The 21855-nt window shown below is 44.6% G+C and overlaps 1 protein-coding gene and 1 non-coding gene across 3 annotated transcripts in view; one reads left to right on the top strand and one right to left on the bottom strand.

Moving 5' to 3' along the window:
- Positions 1-21855, bottom strand: part of LOC122815126 (zinc finger protein 85-like) — a 383598-nt gene that overhangs the window by 284283 nt on the left and 77460 nt on the right. The window lies entirely within an intron of this gene.
- TRNAV-UAC lies at positions 21597-21669 on the top strand. Its single transcript has one exon. It is a non-coding gene; the product is annotated as a tRNA-Val (tRNA).

Here is a 21855-nt window from a genome sequence, read left to right as displayed (position 1 = left end):
TACTGTAGTTAATAATGCATCCTGTATTATAGTTAACGTGCCCTGTACTGTTGGTTAATAATGTACCCTGTACTGTAGTTAATAATGTGCCCTGTACTGTAGTTAATAATGTACCCTGTACTGTAGTTAATAATGTGCCCTGCATTGTAGTTAATAATGTGCCCTGTACTATAGTTAATAACATCCCCTGTACTGTAGTTAATAACGTCCCCTGTACTGTAGTTAATAACGTGCCCCGTACAGTAGCTAATAGCGTACCCTGTACTGTAGTTAATAACGTGCCTTGTACTGTAGTTAATAATGTGCTCTTTATTGTAGTTAATAATGTGCCCTGTACTTTAGTTAATAACATACCCTGCACTGTAGTTAATAATGTACCCTGTAGTTAATAATGTACCCTGTACTGTAGTTAACAATGTACCCTGCAGTTAATAATGTATGCTGTACTGTAGTTAATAATGTGCCCTGTACTGTAGTTAATAATGTGCTCTGTATTGTAGTTAATAACATATCCAGTATTGTAGTTAATAACGTGCCCTGTACTGTAGTTAATAATGTGCTCTGTATTGTAGTTAATAACGTGCCCTGTACTGTAATTAATAACGTGCCCTGTACTGTAGTTAATAATGTATCCTGTATTGTAGTTAATAACGTGAATTGTACTGTAGTTAATAAAGTACCCTGTACTGTAGTTAATAATGTACCCTGTAGTTAATAAAGTACCCTGTACTGTAGTTAATAACAAGCCCTGTACTGTAATTAATAGCATCGCCTGTATTGTAGTTAATAACGTGCCCTGTACTGTAGTTAATAATGTACCATGTACTGCAGTTAATAATGTACCCTGTACTATAGTTAATAACCTGCCCTGTACTGTATTTAATAATGTGCTCTGTATTGTAGTTAATAACATACCCTGTACTTTAGATAATAACGTGCCCTGTACTGTAGTTAATAAGGGTCTATATTATAAACATGAATGCTTACCTTACTGAATCCTTAAACGTCGACCCATCCTCATCGAACCGCATAAATACCGAATGCCCTAAATCGCGAAAATTGAAAACATCGAAATATCATACTTATCCCACCCCACCGCCTGCTACATACTACCTACACAAACTAAATAAACCACATACATACATTAACCAAAACAAAAAGGATGGAGTCATACAATGAGCCACGCTGCCAAATGGAGAGACTGAAGATGAGCCATGCTGCCAAATGGAGAGACTGAAGATGAGCCATGCTGCCAAATGGAGAGACTGAAGGAAGAAGAAAAGGATGGAGTCATAAAATGAGCCAAGCTGCCAAATGGAGAGAATAAAGGAAGAAAAAAAGGATGGAGTCATACAATGAGCCAAGCTGCCAAATGGGGAGACTGAAGGAAGAAGAAGAGGATGGAGTCATACAATGAGCCAAGCTGCCAAATGGAGAGACTGAAGATGAGGATGTAGAATGTTTACAATGAGCCAAGCTGCCAAATGGAGAGACTGAAGATGAGGATGTAGAATGTTTACAATCAGCCATGCTGCCAAATGGAGAGACTGAAGATGAGGATGGGATGGCGTCATACAATGAGCCACGCTGCCAAATGGAGAGACTGAAGGAAGAAGAAAAGGATGGAGTCATACAATGAGCCAAGCTGCCAAATGGAGACACTGGAGGAAGAAGAAAAGGATGGAGTCATACAATGAGCCATGCTGCCAAATGGAGAGACTGAAGATGAGGATGGGATGGAGTTATACAATGAGCCATGTTGCCAAATGGAGAGACTGAAGATGAGGATGGGATGGAGTCATACAATGAGCCACAATGCCAAATGGAGAGACTGAAGAAGAGGATGGGATGGAGTCATACAATAAGCCAAGCTGCCAAATAGAGAGACTGAAGATGAGGATGTAGAATGTTTACAATGAACCATTCTGCCAAATGGAGAGACTGAAGATGAGGATATAGAATGTTTACAATGAGCCACGCTGCCAAATGGAGAGACTGAAGATGAGGATGTAGAATGTTTACAATGAGCCACACTGCCAAATGGAGAGACTGAAGATGAGGCTGTAGAATGTTTACAATGAGCCACACTGCCAAATGGAGAGACTGAAGATGAGGATGTAGAATGTTTACAATGAGCCACACTGCCAAATGGAGAGACTGAAGATGAGGCTGTAGAATGTTTACAATGAGCCATGCTGTCAAATGGAGGGACTGAAGATGAGGATGTAGAATGTTTCCCCTTTCCTGAACCAAAAGATCTGGCTTCAGAGGAAGATGCCAATGAGGAAATTGGGAGAGAGTGCGAAGCAGTGGATACCAATGCTGTCTGGGCCAGTCTGGAGCTATGAGAATAGTCCTTGGTCGTTCATTCCTGATCTTCAGTAATACTCTGGGAAGAAGAGAAAAGGAGGGAAGGCATAAACTGACAGCAGCGTCCAAGGGAAGGACAGAGCATCCACTCTCCAGGCCTTGCTGTGATACTGTCTGGTGCAAAAAAGAGGTAGAAGACGGTTGTCTGGAGAGCAGAAGAGATCCACTTGAGGAGTGCCCCAACACTGAATGATGCTGTAAAAAACTGCTTTGTTCAGCTGTCACTTGTGAGGATCCAGGGTCTGTCTGCTCAACTGATTTGCCAAAACACTGAGCCTTTCTGGAAGAAACTGAGCTAGGACATGCAGGCCCTGGGATGCTGCTATGGTCCAAAGACTCATACTCTGTCTGCACAGGAGGTAAGAATGCGTCCCTCCCTGCTTATTGATGTACCACATGACTGTGGCGTCTGTCCTGACCAGAAGGGTCCCTGGAGAAAGAAGATGCTTGAAAGCTAGTAAGGCCTGCTGGACTGCCATAAACTCATTTAGATTTATGTGCAGGTGCGCCTGCTGGGCATTCCAACTTCCCTATATGCATTTGCCATCCAGGTGAGCTCCCCAGGCATAGTCCAATGCATCTGTGGTAAGAACTTGAGTGGCCAGGGGTGGGCGAAAAGGCATGCCTTTGTTCTGTAGACAGGCGGTTGCCCACCATGGAAACTCTGTCCACAGACATGGAAGCAGAGGAATTATGACATCCAGGTCCTGTGTGTGTTGACAGCAAGTATTCTTGAGGTACCATTGCAATTTCCTCATATGCAGTTTTGCATATGGAGTTATGAGAATGCAAGAAGCCACGAATCCCAGAACTTGCAGGTATTTCCTTGCAGGGAGCTGGGACAGGCTTGCCAAGTCCTTGAAGTAAACTGAAAGAGTTGTCTGCTTCTCCTGGGTGAGATGCATCATCTGGGCAGCTGTGTTCAGACTCGCTCACAGGAATGTTATCTCTTTGGATGGCACCATTTTTGATTTTTCCAAGTTGAGAGTGAAACCCAGGGATGATAGAAGAGTCTTTACAAATTCTAGATCCTTTAACAGCTGTTCCTGAGAATTTGCTTGAATTAGACAGTCGTCCAAGTATGGAAAAATCAGAATTTTCTTTTGCCTGCAAAAAGCAATGACTGAAGCCAGGCACTTTGTGAAAACTCTGGGAGCAGTAGATAAGCCAAAGGACAGCGTAGAGAACTGACAATGTTGCTTGCCCACCCTGAAATAAGGTATTGCCTGCAACTTTCCCTGATAGGGATGTGCAGAAAAGCTTCTTTGAAATCCAATGTTACCAGCCAGGAATCCTTTTCTAACATTGGCAGTAACTGAGGCAGAGTGAGCATTTTGAACTTTGGAATTATCAAGAAAGAGTTCAGGATGGATAGATCTAGGATAGGATGCCAGGTGCCTTCTTTTTTTGGAACTAGGAAAAGTCTGGAATAGAAACCCTGGCCTACCTGCTGAGCAGGAACTGATTCTATTGCTCCCATATGTAACAGAGACAAAATTTGCTTTTCTACTTCTGCCCTTTGGTTTGGAGGAGCGTCCAGGAATCCTTTGGTTACTGGAAAGGTGTGGAAAGAAAACTTGTGCCCTAGGGATACAGTTCTGAGTACCCATTTGTCGTCAGTGATGGTGGCCCAAACATTTGCAAAAAGGGCCAACTTTCCCCCTAAAGGACTCTCATTGAGATGAAGGCTTAGAACTTCCCGCCTTGGAAGACGAAGCCTGCCAACGCTTAGACCTTTAAGGGGTAGCCACCTGTCCCCTAGAAGATTTGTAACCTCTAGTCCTGGAATGGTTCTGTCTGCTGGTATCAGGGAATGTCCAACTCTTAGAAGGGTAATTCCTGCTAAAGCAAGGAGGCTGAACTTGCAGAAAGTCCTTAACAGTTTGCATAGACTTGGCCTTATCCTCCATCTTCTTGAGCACTTCCTCTGCTTTGCTGCCAAAAAGACTGTCCTTATGCAAAGGTACATCTAAAAGCTTAGCCTTAACAGGCTTTGGTAGGGGCTGCTCCCTGTGCCAAGCGTGCCTTCTAATAACAGAGTCAATAGCTGTAGCCCTACAGGAGGCTTCTAGAATGTCAAAATCACAATGTAATGAATGTTTATTGACAAGACTAGCAGAATTCAGCAAATCCTGCATATCCTTATTCTCCGCCAACTAAGGCACACCTGCTATTCTAGATTTAATAACTTCCAAGGTGTGCTGCTGGTACTTCAGCATATGAAAAAGACAATTAGTAGACCTGATAGCAAGAGTGGCAGAGGTATAAACCTTTTTACCCCACCTATCTAGGTTCCTAGATTCCCTGTCAGAAGGAACAGGATTTTTAGTAACAGTGGCCTTAACTCCTTTAGGACCTTGAGAAATAACCTCTGGATCAGCCAATGGATTCCTGAAAAGAAACAAATGAGAATCAGGGACTCTATAGTAACTGTCAAGTATCCTGGGAGCAGGAGGAACTGAATTTGGAGTCAAGGAATTTTCCAGAAAAACATCATCAACCACTTCCAACACAGGTGGAATAGCCAAAGGATTATGGCAAAGGCAAATCCAAAAACTCCCTAATCCTTTTCTTAGATTGTGGGTAATCCTGACTTTCCCATTAGGTATTTAAAGTATCACCAAGAGAGAAATCTTCTGGAGGAGAACAGAAGGGATGGACTCCTCTGCGTCTGAATCCTCAAAAGGAGAGAAAGCTCTAGAAACTTCTTCATCAACAGAAATACTAGAAGTATCCGAACCTGAAAAGGGCAAAGCCTCTGGAGAGACATCCCTACCTCTTTTTGAAGGAGGAGGCTGTGAACCCCTAATAAGAGTCAAAAGGTCATCAGCCATTTTAACCATTTGAGAATGAGGGGAACGAGAGGAAACTGGAGCCTGCTTCTTCACAGGCTTACGACTGGAAAATTTACCTGCAAGTCTAAAGGACTCGGGAGGCCTGGCAACCACTGAAATTGCAGCCGAAGTCGTTGGTATGAGCTTGCTGTCTGAACGAAGAACGGAGGTCTCGGACACCGGAGTCAACTTTGCAGCTCCGGATCCAGCTGAAGAGGCAACAGGCGAAAGGTCAGAAGGCAAAATGGATGCAAGAGGCCTGGAGACCTCTGAAATGGTCTCAACCGAGTCCTGCGGTTGAAAATCTGGGGGCAGCAGGGACTGCAAATGTCCCTCACTGGCTACCGAATGACTGACGACCAACCTAACATCATCCAAGGACTTGACCTTTGGAAGCATGTCGCGGTCCTTATCTTTACGCTTCTTGGGGATATCCAAAGCCTGAAGACCAGTGGACGCCATACTGACAAACTTAGGCCAAACTCCAAAATGCTTAGCTAAAAGCTTAGCCTGATGACGAACAGTACGTGGATTAAAGGAAGCACAAAGATCACAACTAGGAATGTCAGGGTCAAGGCCTAAACAAATAATACAATAGGAATGAAAATCTCTATGGGGAATCTGCTTTCCACAGGTAAGACAATTATTAACCTTTTCTGACATTCGTTAAGGCAAGAAAAGAGGATCCCCAACAGGGTACTTAGCTGTAGTTGACTTCAACTTTGTAGTCGGAAACAAAAAAGGTAAACTGCCAACCGGCACTCGTGCAAGAAATGTTTCTGCAATGTTTCTGCTTCGGGCTCTGCGGCAAGGAAGACTGAGAAAATGATGTCAGCTGCCTCTTTTTGCATCGGACGCCCCGACATCCTTTACAACTAACGACAGCCAATGTCATTTTTACTTACCTTTGGTATTCTGGCCGATCGAGGGCTACCGGGAGCCGGATAACCCAGTGGTTTGGACTGCAACAGTGAAACACGATGAACATCATATTTTTCATGTCTGCCAGATAGAGTTCTTCAGTCCTGACAAAAATTTCTTCACATATGACACCACGTCATGTCAGGAGACTTAATAAATAACAAAGAGCTGCATACAACATGGTACAACATCAGTGATGTATTAATTCAGAGTGTGACTTCTCTAGAACTGTGTACTACACACACTGAAGACTACTAAAGGGACATGGACAAATGAGAAGTCTACACTGGGCTTGGTGCTGGCATAAGGTTGTTCCCTCAGCGCTCTTGCACCTATGAGTCCAGTTTCACCCAATTTTCAGGCATCTTTTTGAAGACTAGGTTCTGAACTATAAGCCCTGATGTGAGAAGGCCTGCCTATCCCCCCCCCCCCAGCCTGAGATATCAGACCTTGTTGGTCCTTGGAGGAGACTGTGGCTTCAAGTGTCCCTACTTACAGCTGAATGATGATGAATCCACAGGATACTCTCCAGGGTAAGATCAGCTGTTAGCATGTACTTGTTATCTAAACTACAGTTAGCTAGTGCCTTCATGTTGGATGCATCATCCAAGACTGAAGTAGAATGTGGTGCCTACACCTTGGTTGTGTCCTCCATGGCTGAAGTACAAGGTGGTGCCTACACCTTGGGTGTGTCCTCCAGGGCTGAAGTAGAAGGTGGTGCCTACACCTTGGGTGTGTCCTCCAGGGCTGAAGTAGAAGGTGGTGCCTACACCTTGGGTGTGTCCTCCAGGGCTGAAGTAGAAGGTGGTGCCTGCACCTTGGGTGTGTCCTCCAGGACAAGAATCAGTGGTGCACCTCCTCTAAGCTCTTCATCATCCATTGAAGTAGAAGGCAAATGGAAGCCTGAGCACCAACTGAATATCTGAGGCTTGTATATGCCATTGTGAGAAGAGTGACAATTTAACTGTGAATGGTGGTACATATTTTAATCCCAAGAGTGTGGTGTCTCACAGTATTACCCCAACACTGAGGTACAGCAATCCTGGAGTCAATTTATATAAGCAGCAGGACTGTGAAATCATCCACATTATAAGCTGCAGAGGGGTAAAATTATCCTGCAAAATGTTTGAAAGGTGTACCAATGAGCTTGGAATCTGCTACTTTTTCTGGAATAGCACTTTAATTTTTGAAATATCAGGACTTGCATTGTCTTGTTTCTCTCAACAACATGGAGCCTATGACTATGAGCTTGAATCCTTACTATTGAAAGATGAGTTGAATACAGTACAGTTGTGTACACCTACCATAAATGTAGATGTTCAAGTGTATTCACTGTTGCAGTCATTACATTTGGATAGATTCCCAAAGCTATGATTAGGAGGATGGATTTATACTGCATTAGGGCCAGCTATAAGGCCCTGTAAAACAGCAGTGGCAAAGCCAGCTCTGGATTTAGAGAAAATTGGTAAGTGATAATGCTTGGTGAAAGTATGAACCGAACTCCAGGTAGTAGCTTCTAGAATATCCCTGGTAGGAACAGCTCTGAGAAAGGCTGTAGAAGTAGATGCAGCCCTGGTGGAATGACATCTGATCCCCTGGGGGATAGGTTTTCCATGGTGCTTATAGCAGAAATGAATGCAATGGCTTATCCATTTAGAAATGGTTTGTTTTGAAATAACCTTCCCCTCTGCCCCTGCAGCAAATGCTATCAGCAGTTGTTCAGATTTCCTTCGAGATTTAGTCCTGTCCAAGTAGAATATAAAGTTGTCTGTGTACATGCAATGAATGCAGAATCCACTCACCCTTGTTCTGTAGATTTGAAAAGAAAGTTGGCAAATGAATGGACTGATTAAGAGCCACACTGGATACCACCTTGGGCATGAAGGACGGATTGGTCCTGAGTGACACCCTGTCTGCATGAAAGTTGGTGAAAGGCTCCACTGCCATAGAGGCCTGTAAGTCAGATATCCTTCGAGCTGAAGAGATTGCTTAAAGGAAGGCTGTTTTCCAGGAAAGAAATGTTAAGTCTGCAGTAGCAACTGGCTCGAAAGGAGGTAGAGTTAGTTTCTCCAATACAAAGTTACGGTCCCAGGCATGGGTTGGAGCCTCTCCTGGGTAGTTTCAAATTTTTGGCCCCTCTGAGATACTGCTTTAGCAGAGGATGAGAGAAGGGGAGGTTCTGAGTTGTAATGAGCTGAAATGGCTAAGGCATGGATTTTTATGGAGGAAAAAGAAAGACAGACCCTTGTGAAGCATCTCAGTTAAGTATTGCAAAATCTGAGGTAAATTGGGCACTGCTGTGCTCATCCCTTGAGATTGATTCCAGGCAAGAATCTTTTCCATTTGTCAGCATAAGATTTTCTAGTACTAGGTCTTCTCGCCTCCAAAATGACATCCATCACAGGTTTGCTGAGGGATGCTAAGGGGGGATTTAAATGATCAGCCAAGCTGCAAGATTCAATGTTTGGAGCTGAGGGTGCAGAATCTGGTTCTCCTGCTGAGACAGTAAGGAAGGTGTCTGTGGCAAGTGCCATGGAGAAATTTGTGACACACTGCGCAGGAGTGGGTATCAGTGTTGGCGAGGCCAGTCTGGAGCGATCAAAATAATTTTTGGTTTGTCCTGTTTGACTTCTAGTAGAACTTTGGAGAGCAGAGGCAGAGGTGGAAAGGCATAAACTGATGTTTTTCCAGCTGAAGGACACAGCATCCACTTTCCAGGCTTTTTTGTGAGGAGTTCTTGTGCAAAATTTGTCCCAACTGGTAATTCCGGGGTGAGACAAAAAGATCTATGTCTGGGCTCCCCCATTTGCGTGTCAACATGTTGAAAATCCATGGTTCCAATTTCCATTCGTGTGGGTCCATGAGATTTCTGCTTAGTTCATCTGCCAGAATATTCAGCTTTCCTGGCAGGAATTGAGCTTGTAGTTACACTTGGTAGCTCAAGGCTGTGTTCCACAATGCCATGGCTAGTCTGCAGAGGGGGCAGAAATGTGTACCACCCTGCTTGTTTATGTACCACATAAAGTACAGTTTTGTACCTACCATAAATGTAGATGTTCGAGTGCTAATACAGCTGCAGTCATAACAGATGGGTTCTCCTGCTGTCAGGCGGGTCCTCGGTCGGCCGAATTCCAAAGTCTAGGTCCGGCGTCAGTTGTCGTCGCTTCTTCCCTGACATCAGTGCGACAGGGGTATAAAAGAACCAGCCGACGCCATTTTCTTCAGGTTTTCTTGCCCCAGATGTCAGGTGCCCCCAGAAGGAAAGCAATACATAAATTTGTGTAATAAAGCAATGCCATATAATCAAAATACAGTAGTTGCAAGCAAATGCACCATAAATGAATACCCTAATCAGGTTGTATGAGGAGGTGTTAGCCAATAGGCCTGTCCCAAGAGGGGAAGGAGGGAGGGAAACCTGGACTGCAGCTGTATTAGCACTGGAACAGCTACATTTATGGTAGGTACAAAACTGTACTATGTTCATCGTGCATACAGCTGCAGTCATAACAGATGGGTAGAATCCCAAAGCTAAGGGTGGTAGGCACTAGGTGGAACTAGGAGGAGCCAGGATGCCCTGCAAGACTGCAGTGGCAAAGCCTGCTCTAGTTTTGGAGTATAATGGTAGGTGGTAGTGCTTGGAGAAGGTATGCACAGAACTCCAAGTGGCTGCTTCCAAAATATCTTTGGTAGGAACTCCTCTGAGGAAAGTTGCAGAGGTAGCTGTGGCCCTTGTGGAGTGAGATGTGATGCCTGCAGGTACAGTTTTGCCATGAAAAAAGTAACAAAAGCGTATGCAGTGGGCTATCCATTTTGAGATTATCTGTTTGGAAATTGGCTTCCCTTGAGCTCCTATAGCATAGGACACAAAGAGCTGTTCTTATTTTCTGAAACGCTTTGTTCTGTCTAAATAATAACGCAGCTGTCTGTGGATGTCCAAGGAATATAGTAATCTCTCCCCTTTGTTTTGAGGATTAGGATAAAAGGTAGGTAAGTGTATAGCCTGATTCAAAGCTACCCTGGATACCACTTTTGGCATAAAGGACGGGTTGGTTCGTAAGGAAACTCTGTCCTGATGGAAGATGATAAAAGGCTGCACAGCCATGTGGGCTTGTAGTTCCGATACCCTATGAGCTGAGGTAATAGCCAGAAGGAAAGCTGTTTTCCAGGACAAATATTGCAAATCTGTTGAGGCAGCTGGCTCAAAAGGAGGCAAGGTCAGCTTTTCTAGAATGAAATTGAGATCCCAAGCAGGTATTGGTTGTTTCCTTGGGGGTTTTATATTCTTGGCCCCTCTGAGGAACTGTCTTAAGAGGGGGTGGGAGAATAAAGGTGGATCAGTGTTGTATTCTGCACAAATGGCTGAGGCATGGATTTTGATGGAGGAGAATGAAAGTCCACTGCTTAGCAGCTCAGCTAGATACTGTAATATTTGAGGTAAATTCAGTTTTCCAGGATTCTGGCCCTTTTTCTCATTCCAGGCACAAAACCGTTTCCATTTTGCGGAGTAAGCTTTTCTAGTAGACGGCCTTCTGGCCTCCAAAATGACATCCTGAACTTCCTTGGAGAGTAGGGTCTGTTGTGATGTTAAGGAATCTTCCATGTGGCCAGATTGAGTGTTTTCAGCTGACTGTGAAGAGTTTTGAAGCTGTGCTGAGTCAGAAGAAGAGGCATTAGAGGCAGGGTCCATGGTGAGGAATGCGTCAGGCTCCTTAGGAGTGGGTACCAGTGTTGTCTTGGCCAGTCTGGAGCAATGAGAATCATCTTTGGTCTGTCTGCTCTGGTTTTTAATAGAACTTTGGGCAGAAGAGGAAGAGGTGGGAAGGCATAAACTGTCATTGTTGTCCAACTGAAAGAGAGGGCGTCCACTCTCCAGGCCTTTGGATGAAAAATCCTTGAGCAGAATTTTGTCAATTGGTGATTTTTGTGGGAGGCAAAGAGATCTATGTCTGGCCTTCCCCATGCTTGAATTATCTCTGTAAAAACTTGAGGATGCAACTTCCATTTGTGTGGATCTGTCATATTTCTGCTTAGGTTGTCTGCCAGCGTGTTTTCCTTGCCTGGCAAGTACTGTGCTTGAAGTTCGATTTGTAAGTCCAGAGCCATGTTCCAAAGTGACATGGCCAGCCTGCATAGGGGGTATGAATGGGTTCCTCCCTGTTTGTTTATGTACCACATTACTGTGGTGTTGTCTGTCCTTATCAATAGTTGACCTGGATGCAGAAGGTCTTTGAAAGCTATAATAGCATTTATGACTGCTAGCATTTCCTTTTGATTGATGTGAAGGTGCTTTTCTTTTTGGGACCATTTGCCCTGAATGCACCGATCTGTCATGTGCGCCCCCCAGGCATAGTCCGAGGCGTCTGTTGTGATGACTTGATTTGCTTGAGGCTTGCAGAATGGGAGACCTGTGTTTGTTTGGCATGCTTGAGCCCACCACAGAAATTCCTTTTGAAGACATGGAATTAGTGGTATTATTGTTTCCAAACTGTGGCTGTGTTGAGACCATAGGTTTTTCAGGTACCATTGAAGTTTCCTCATATGCAGCTTTGCACATGGGATTAGTAGGATGCAAGATGCCATGAACCCCAGAGCCTGCAGGATTTTCCTTGCAGTAAGCCTGGTAAAATTTGCTAGTGTTCTGAAGTATTGAGTTAGTTGCCCCTGCTTCTCTGGCATGAGGTAGGCCATCTGGGTGTTTGTGTCCAAGTTGGCACCCAGGAAAATTATTTTCTGAGAGGGTATTAGCCCTGATTTCTTTTTGTTGACTGTGTATCCCAGAGAATTCAACAACATTATTACATAAGCCAGATGTTTCAGAACTATGTGCTTGCTGTCCGCTTGGATCAGGCAGTCGTCCAAATAGGGGTATATTTGTATCCCTTGAAGTCTGTAGTAGGCAATTACTGATGCCAGGCATTTCGTGAATACTCTGGTCGCAGTAGATAAGCCAAAGGGCAATGCAGAGAATTGATAATGGGTTGAACCTGCAAGAAATCTGAGGTATCTTCTGCAATTTTGTCTGACTGGGACATGCAGGTATGCCTCCTTGAGGTCCAATGTTACCAGCCAAGACTCCTTGCCCAGCATGGGAAGAAGCTGCTGTAAAGTGAGCATCTTGAATTTTGGTATGAGTAAAAATGTGTTTAGGATGGATAGGTCCAAAATAGGTCTCCAATCTTTTCCCTTCCTTGGTACCAGGAATAGTCTGGAATAAAAACCTTGACCTTGTTCGTGAGTAGGTACCTCTTGAATAGCTTTCATGTCCATGAGATCTGAAATTTGTCTTTGTGCCTCTGCCCTTCGATTGTGTGGCAGGTTTGGCATGCCTCTCATTTTTGGAAGGGTGTGAAAATGGAATCTGTAGCCTCTGTTTATAATGTCCAGGATCCATTTGTCTTTTGTGACAATATGCCAATTTTTTGAAAATAATGCCAGTTTTCCGCCTAAAGGTGCGGCCATTTGAGCCTTGCTTGGCATGCAAAGGGGAAAGTCATTGGGCTTGCTTTCTGAATGGCTGCGAACTATCCTCACCACCTCTTTGTGTAGGAGCTTGCCATTGTCTGCCTCTAAACGATCCTTGAGATTGCCCTCTGCCCCTCGGGCGCCTGTATCTACCTCTTTGGGGTCTGTCCGTGGCTGGAAAGGTCCAATTTTTGGAAGGCCAATTCCTACTGAAACGTGGAGGCTGTACCTGTAGAAAATCTTTCACTGTTTGCATTGATTTAGCCTTTTCCTCCATTTTCTTTAATACCTCCTCAGCTTTAACACCAAATAATACATCCTTTTGAAGAGGGGCATCTAGTAATTTAGCTTTGACATGATCTGGTAAGGTTTGTTCCTTGAGCCAGGCATGTCTACATATCACTGATCCTGTAACAGCAGCTGTATATGAGGCCTCTAGAGCATCAAAACCACATTGCAAGGTATGTTTACCCACTTGTTCTGCACTATGCAACAAATCCTGCAACTCCTTCAAGTCTGGTTGTTCAAGTTGTGACATTTTACTTCTCAATTGTGATAACAGAAACTGTTGGTACTTTAGCATATGGAACTGGCAGTTTAATGCCCTCATGGTTAAGGTGGCCGAGGTATATACCTTTTCCCCCACCTTTCTAAGGATCTGGGATCTCTCTTGGAAGGTAATGGATTTTTAGCAGTGAAGGCCTTAATTCCCTTGGGGCCCTGTGAGATAGTTTCTGGGTCAGCCGCATGGCTTTTGTATAAAAATTGGTGTGAGTCAAGAACCCGGTAGTACCTGTCAGGCTTGACTGGGGCTGGAGGTAAATAATCCGGGTTAAGGCAGGCCTCCGAGTACACATCATCAAGTATGTCTAAGACAGGAGGTATAGCCAGAGGCCTGTACTGAGGTAGCAAGAGAAAATCCCTAAGCCTTTTCTTGGAATCTGAGTACTCTTGGCCTTCCCAGTAGAAGTGTTCCCTTAAGGTATGCAAGGTTTCCCCAAATGAGTAATCCTCTGGGGGGGAGAGAGAGGGAATGAACTCCTCTGCATCAGAATCTTCAAAAAAGGAGCAAGAATGTTCCTGTTCATCAGAGTGCTCTGATATAATGGAGGCCTGGTCAGAGGAGGGGGATTCTTCCTCCACTCTGGGCCTTTTGTCCAGGGGGAGGGATTTTGAGAACCCCTGATAAGAGTAAATTAAATCCTCAGCCATTTTAGGCATCTGTTTTTTAGGCATGGGGCCTGGAGAAGGGCCCTGTGTAGCTTGTCTCTTAGAATGCATGGCTGCTTTAGACTTAGTGAAAGCCTTGATGGAAAAAGAAGAGGAAGGTCTGAAGACACCTTGAGAGGAGGCAGACCTGTCTACATTTTGAGATTCACCACCAAGAGTGGCTTCGGTATCTGTAGTCGGGGTGTGGGCCGAGGAGCCTGCGACTGGCACAGAAGACACCGCCAATGAAGTGTCGTCGGTAGTCAGGGGCTGCGTAGGCACCTCGCTGAGAACCGGACCACCTGTAGTCGGCTTTGGCATGGTGTCGGTAGAGGCCGCGGACCTCGTGTGTCGGTCCTTATCTTTGCGTTTTTTAGACAAAACTGGAGTCGGAGTATCCGACGACATAATATAGTTAAATTTTTTGCCAAAATAATGCTGGGCGAACTCTGTCTGACATCGGTCTGAGGCAAGAAAAGTTTCCCCAACAGGGGAATTAGCTTTCAAGAAGACTTGGGTTGCAAAATTTTCGTAACTTCAGGAGCAGGCCGACCGGCACTTGTGAACTGCTCCTGCTTCGGGCACCACGCGGCAAGAAAGACTGAAGAAAATGGCGTCGGCTGGTTGTTTTATACCCCTGTCACACTGACGTCAGTGAAGAAGCGACGACAACCGACGCCGGACCTAGACTTTGGAATTCGGCAGACCGAGGACCCGCCTGACGGCAGGAGAACCCATCTGTTATGACTGCAGCTGTATGCATGATGAACATCCATGGTGTTGCCCGTCTTTACCATTAGTTGTTCTGGATGAAGGTAGTCCTTGAAGGCTGTCAGTGCAGTCTGTACAGCTAGCATTTCTTTTTGATTGATATGAAAGTGCATTTGATTTGGGCTCCATTTGCCCTGAATGCATTTCCCTGCCAGATGAGCCCCCCATGCATAGTCTGATGCATCTGTAGTTAGGGTTTGGGCGGCAGGGGGTGGTGTGAATGGCAGTCCCTTGTTTTGGTGGCAGGCCTCTGCCCACCATAGAAACTCTAGGCGCAGGCAAGGTATGATAGGAATCATTGTTTCCAGGCTGTGACAATGTTGACTCCATAAACTTTTTAAGTACCACTGAAGTTTCCTCATATGCAGTCTTGCATATGGAATTAGAAGAATGCAGAAGGCCATGAACCCCAAGGCTTGCAGTATTTGTCTTGCAGATAGCAGGGTTTTTGTGGCCACCTGTTTGAAGTAAGTCACCAAATGAATTTGCTTTTCTGGTGTAAGGAAAGCCATCTAGGCAGTTGAATTCAAGCTTGCACCCAGGAATGTAATTTTTTGAGAGAGTACCAGTTGTGATTTCTTTTCGTTTATGGTATACCCTAGACAAGTTAGAACTCTTTTTACAAACACCAGATAGATAGAAACCTTGTCCCTTTTCTTCTTCTGGCACTAGTTGAATAGCCCCCATGTTTAGGAGGGAAAGTACTTGTTTCTGAGCCTCTGCCCACTGATTTGGGGGCAGGTCTGGCCACCTGTTTGGTGTTGGCAACGTGTGGAAATGAAATCTGTATCCCTGGGACACTATATTTAAAACCCATTTGTCCTGGGTTATAAGTTGCCAGTTTTTTTGCATGAAAAGCCAGTTTTACCCCCAAAGGGGCGGCTGGGAGGTAAGTGCTTGGTAATCTTAAAGGAAAGTCATTGAGACTGTTTATCATAAGGTGGTGTCTTGTTATTTCCAGATTTGGACATGGAAGCACCCCACTGCTTAGCTCTGAAAGTCCCTTGGGACTGAAACCTGGTGCTTTTGGAGTTCCTGGGTTTGGCTTGAGTGGCTCTGGAAGGAGCTGGAAAGGACCAGTTCTTAGTAGGCCAGTGCCTACTAAATCTTGGAGGTTGAACTTGTAAGAAATCTTTCACAGTTTGCATAGATTTAGCTTTATCTTCCATCTTTTTTAGAACTTCTTCAGCCTTATTACCAAACAGACTGTCCTGCTGCAAAGGAGCATCCAACAGCTTTGCTTTAACATGATCAGGCAGAGATTGCTCCTTAAGCCAAGCATGCCTTCTAAGCACAGACCCAGTAACAACAGCCCTGCAAGAGGCCTCTAAAGAATCAAAACCACATTGCAAAGTATGTTTTCCAACTTGTTCAGCTGAATGCAATAAATCCTGTAAATCTTTATTTTCCACACAGTCAGAAATAGGTTCATAGGTAAGTACTAGGCTATCGGCCCTAGGGCTCATACAAGCCTACCCAAAAAAATGTACCCTGGCTTTCGCCACCCAAGAAAATTATTTTCCTGTGCCCCTGTCGAGCAGAGCCACAGAAGCGATCCCTGGGTGAATTTCCCATTTCCCATCCAATCATCAAAATTTTTGTTGAAGAGTGCTAATGTGCAGTTCTGTTTGACATAGATAGGTAGTCTGTTCCAGAGTATGGGAAGTCTCTGGGACAGGAATCTATCCCTCCAGCATGTTCTGTTTATTGTGGTAACAAGGTTTAGGTTCCTAGAGCGTGTAGCTTGGAGGGATTGGGATTTCTTTAAGTGGAGTATGTCCAACAGCTCTGGGTTTGACATAGCTTTGTATGTTAGGCAGAGATCGCCCCTGAGTAGGCAATATGTGATGGAGTAAAGCTGTAGTTTTTTGAGATGGTCTGCATAGGGCATCTGTTTGAGGCCAGTAATCCTCTTTGTGGGGTATTTCTGTGGTCTTTCCAGTTGTTGTAGATGTCTTGTGAGGTACATACCAAAAGGGGCGTTGTACTCTATAATGGGTTTAATGAGTGATGAGTAGAGGGGAACAATGACCTCTTTTTTTCTGGATGAGAATCCTTTTGTGTTGAGATGAGCCACGTAGAAGAATTTCCTGACCACTGTGGCGATGTGATTATCAAATGAGAAACTACTGTCCACCTGTGTCCCAAGGTCTCTTTAATCACATTTTTGGCATTAAGTAGACTACCAGCTATGTGGTAGTTCATGGGTACAGAGTTTTTAACAAAGGGGATGACAATACACTTTTTGGCATTGAGCTTCAGGCCATGGCTTTGACACTAGGTATCTGTCTCAGTGAGGCCCTTTTATAGTTTGTCCACATCGTTAGGAGTTTCGATTACGGCTCCTAGTTTGCAGTCATCTGCAAACTTTGTTAGCCAAAGACCTTCTGTGTTGGCCTGCACTTCAGAGAAGTAGATACCAAACAGGAGAGGACCCAGGACTGAACCCTGTGGTACTCCACTTGTCACTGGTCTGATGTCGGATTTGGAATCCGCTACTTTCACAGTGTGGGTTCTGTCCATGAGCTAGTTGGCAACCCATCTTGTGACATAGGGATTTATACCTAGTTTAGTGAGCTTATCTATAATTCCAGGGTGGGGGATGGTGTCGAAAGCCTTGGCGAGATCTAGATAAGCTGTGTGAACCATTTTACCCTCATCTATGGCTTTGGTGACTGCTTCAAAGAAGTCAGTCAGATTTAGGAGACATGATCTGCCTTTTACAAATCCAAGCTGGGTAGGGTCCAGAGTTTGGAGATTACCAATGTCTTTGTTTATGAGCTCCACAATGAAACGTTCCATGGCCCTGTAGACCAGGCTCGTCAGGCTAATGGGGCGGTAGTTCCCGGCGTCCGTCGTGGCTCCCCCTTTGTGGAGTGGGATAACCGTCGCGGTGCGCCATTCAGTGGGTACAAAGCCTGAGGTGAGGCTACGATTGAACATGGTACTTAGGTAGAGTGCCAGTTCATTCTGTAGTTCGTGTAGAACGCAGCCTGGGATATTGTCAGGTCCCATGGATGCTGTGTTCTTGGCTTTGGAGAGTGTGTTTTTTACCTGTGCAGCCGTGATTATAGGAACTTTGCATTCTTCCGGTATAGAGATGGGCCCTCTAGGGGGTGAGAGGGGGGTAAAGTTAGCACTGAACCTATCTGCTGGGATGTTTGCAATATCAGTTGGTTCTATATATTTAGTGCCATTGTGCTGTAACTCAGAGCAGATCGGAGTGTTCCCATTTAGATTCTTGACATAGCTATAGAATGCTTTGTGGTTGTCTTTAGAGTCAGTGGCAATTTTGTTTTCGTAACTAGCTTTGGAGGATTTTATGAGGGATCTCAGCTTCTTACTGAGGCTGACCAGGGAGTTCCTCCAGTCATGGGATTTTACTCTTTTTTGCAACAGTTTCTTTCTTCTGTTGTAGAGTTTGTTTATGGCAGAGGGCCACCAGATTGGCTTCCTTTTTTTGGAGGATAACATCTTGGTTCTATTACGGATAGCATGATGCATGCACTCGTGTAAGTGCTTATAAAGTGCATTTGTGTAGGATTCGGCAGTCATACCTCTATTGTCCGTCTGCATGGGTGTCATGAAGTTTGCCACTTCTGTCTTAAGAAGTGTGAAGTTGGCTTTGGAGAAGTCTTTTACAATGGTTTCCCTAATTGGGGGTGGGGGTGGGATGTGGATGTCTAGGCTGATTAGCTTGTGGTCAGATCTGACCAACGAGGAATTGACCTCTGGTGTGGAACACCGGTTTCCCATGTTGGTAATGACCAGGTCTAGGATATTGCTGCCTTTGGTGGGGGTGTGAATAAATTGATCCAAGGCGTTGGAATTTATGAATTCTAGAAAACGTTGAGCAAAAGAGTTGGTACACGAGTAGTTTTCCCAGTTAATGGTGGGGTAGTTGAAATCGCCCATTATTAGGGTGTTGGGTTGTACCCTAATACTTTCCAGTGTATCAAGAAATGAGGGGTGTGAATCCTGGGACATGGTGGGGGGTCTGTATCAAGCTACAATTTGGATTGCGGTCTTGCCCAGAGTTAGTTGCACTTGGATAATCTCGGATGCATTATGCGGTGCAACTAGCCTGGAGGTGTGGATATCTTTAATGAATATGGACACGCCTCCGCCTTTAGTGCTTCTTTCTGGGTTAGGTGGCCGAAAGGTGTGGTATGAATTGAAGCCTGGTAATGCAGGGGTGCTCTCTGGAGCTTTGAACCAGGTCTCTGTCACTGCACAGATGTCAATGTTCTCCATTTTAAGGCGTGCCTCAAGTGAGTGCATTTTGAGGTTTAGACTTCTAGCATTGAGTAGCATTACCCTCAGATGGTGAATTTGTCATTTGAACCTTGCCTAAAAAAGGCACTATAGGAATCAACATCATTTTCTGTTTAAGCAGTTCCATGATATGCTGTTGATATTTTAGCATATGGAATTGACAGTTTAAAGCCCTGATTGCCAAGGGTGCAAAAGTATAAACCTTTTTACCCCATCTATCCAGCACCCTGGAGTCTCTATCAGAGGGGGTAGGATTTTTAGCAGTAGAAGCCTTAATGCCCTTGGGCCCCTGAGAAATGGTTTCAGGGTCCGCAACAGGGTTTTTGAAAAGGAATTTGTGGGAGTCAGGAACCCTGTAGTATCTGTCTGGTTTACTAGGGGCCGGAGGCAGGGAATCAGGGGCCATGCTGGATTCCGAAATCATATCATCAACAATGTCTAGTACAGGAGGTATAGCCAAAGGCCTATGCTGAGGAAGAAGAAGGAAATCCCTAAGCCTCTTTTTGGATTCAGAAAAATCCTGACTTTCCCAGTGGAAATGCTCCCTTAAGGTATGTAAAGTTTCTCCAAAAGAGAAATCCTCAGGGGGAGAAGCAGAGGAAAAGAAATCCTCTGCATCCGAGTCCTCATAAGTAGGTATGGACAAATCCAGGTCATTGGAAGAGTCAGAAGAAACAGAATCCTGTTCAGAAGATTCATAGTCAAGTTCAGCCCTAGGCCTCTTAGAAGGGGGGGTTAACTACCCCTGATTGGAGTAATTAAATCTTCAGCCATTTTGATCATTTGTTTTTTAGGCACAGGGGCCTGAACATGTGGCCTGGGCATAATTTTTTTAGACACAGATCAAGATTTAGGCCTTAGTATTGAAGGTGGAGTCGGTTTAATATGCAAATCTGTAGGCCTGAATACACGCTCAGAAGCCGGTGCCTACACAGTGGCTCCGGACCCATCCAAGGTAGAGACATCCGCGGGTTCGTTAGGTGAAGCATCTCGCGGCATACTGGACTCCGAATGGGTCTCAGTAGAGGCCTGCGAATCAGAAGTAGTGGGTATCAGGGGCTGCGAAAGCACCTCACTGAGTACCGGCGAACTGGCGACTGGCTTAGGAGAAGCGTCGTCAGCAGTTTTGGACCGCAGCAGCCTGTCTCTGTCTTTTTCTTTGCGTTTTTTCGGTATTCCGGTAGTTGGATGGCTAACCAACGTCATTTCTGGATAATTAAACCGAGAACCGAAATATTTAGAGGCAAAAATGTACCGACGACGGATAATGCACTGATTAAATAAAGCACAAAACCGACAGCAAGGTACGTCATGGTCAGGACCTAGGCAAGGAATACAGTACAAATGAAAATCCTTAGGAGGTATTTGCTTCCCACAAGTAATACAATTATTAACTTTTACTGACATCGGTAAGGAGCAAGAAAAAGTTTCCCCAACCGGGTACTTAGCTTTTAGTTGAAGACTTTGGTTCTGAAACTCGAAAATGAAAATTTCAGGAGTTGGCCGACCGGCACTTGTGAACTGCTTCTGCTACGAGCACCGTGCAAGAAAGACTGATGTAATGGTGTCGGCTGCATGTTTTATACCCCTGACGACCTGACGTCATGGAAGAAGGGACAGCAACCGACGCAAGACCCAAGACTTTGTTAATCAGGCCAACGGAGGGCAACCTACCAGCAGATTACCCAAATGTAATGACTGCAACAGTGAAACAAGAAGAACATCTGAAGGGGTTTCAAGGAGCCACTTCTGACCTCTGAGATAGCTTCACTGAGTCCTCTAATTCTCAACATTATAACTGTATTTAGCAGGAACATGGGAGCTCAGTGTAGGACCCCCTCCCTATTAACCTCACCAAACTACCCATGAGTTTTCAGTCTTTGCCCTCCTCCTAATAGTGAGCGAGGCAAAACTCTGACGTCTGTAGGCAGCTTGCTGAATTGCTGGAAATTTTAGCAATGTTTTTTACCATGGTCTTCTCTTAGCCAGGAAAAACAATGCTGGTGTACAACTTGTAACAGTTTAAAGCTTAACTTTCTGGCAATGAATGCAGAAACCTTTCACTAACATGCATCAAGACTGAAAGCTGAACTGTATTGAGGACAGTAAAGAACTGACATACTCTGGCATTCTCAGGGGAAAGCCTTCCCCTTAACTGTGCAGTGCACATTATGCGTCTTGGGATGACAGAAGCTTTGAAAAAAATGTTGAATTTTAATGTAAAAGAGTAGAAACACAATCACAAACCCAGCAAAGGGGACCCCCTGATGTCAGCTCCCTGTTGTCACACTGCAGTAAAGAATTTTTAGACAGGCAGAAAAAAAATAAAAAAAACAGAATCTCTGATGTGGATGGCCATTCCCATCTACAGTTTTGTCACTGCAGTCACTTCAGATGACTTTGTGAACTACAACAGCTGCTGCAGGGACAGTGGTACCAGGTTTAAACCACATATTTATGATAGCAAAGGCGTACATCAGGTAGACAACCAGTCAGGCACCAGTGTTGTTCAATTACACAGACTATACATGCTAGACAGAGTGATTCTTATATATGTCTCAGCATCAGGCTGGGTGGGTGGAGAGAAAGTCTACAATGTTTAGAAGTATTGCTGGCAGTCTTTCAACTGTTGAAATTCACTTATTTATGTCATTTTGGTAACATGATGGTTTTAGCAGTCATTCAACGTGGCTTTTTATACAATCTGTAGCACAAAATCCAGTGAAAAAGGTGCAATAAACCAATTAGCAAACAGGTTCCATGGCATAATGGTTATCACGTCTGTTTTACACACAGAAGGTCCTGGGTTCGAGCCCCAGTAGAACTAATTTAAGCAGCTAGGCTTGAAATATCCTCTGGGTCAATACCCTAATAACTTCCTATGATCCTATAAATACAATCCTCAGTAATGACTAGAGTATATATGGTATTACATTAGGAAGAAACGGCTAGGCTTGAAATGACCTCCAGGTCAATAGCCTAGTAACCTCCTACAATTCTATTATGCTATGAA

The sequence above is a fragment of the Protopterus annectens genome, chromosome 11.part0 (assembly GCF_019279795.1).
Source record: "Protopterus annectens isolate FY-2018-M chromosome 11.part0, PAN1.0, whole genome shotgun sequence".
Lineage (NCBI taxonomy): Eukaryota > Metazoa > Chordata > Ceratodontiformes > Protopteridae > Protopterus > Protopterus annectens.
The sequence above is the reverse complement of the archived record's forward strand: the minus strand, read 5'-3'. Positions and strand labels throughout refer to the sequence as shown.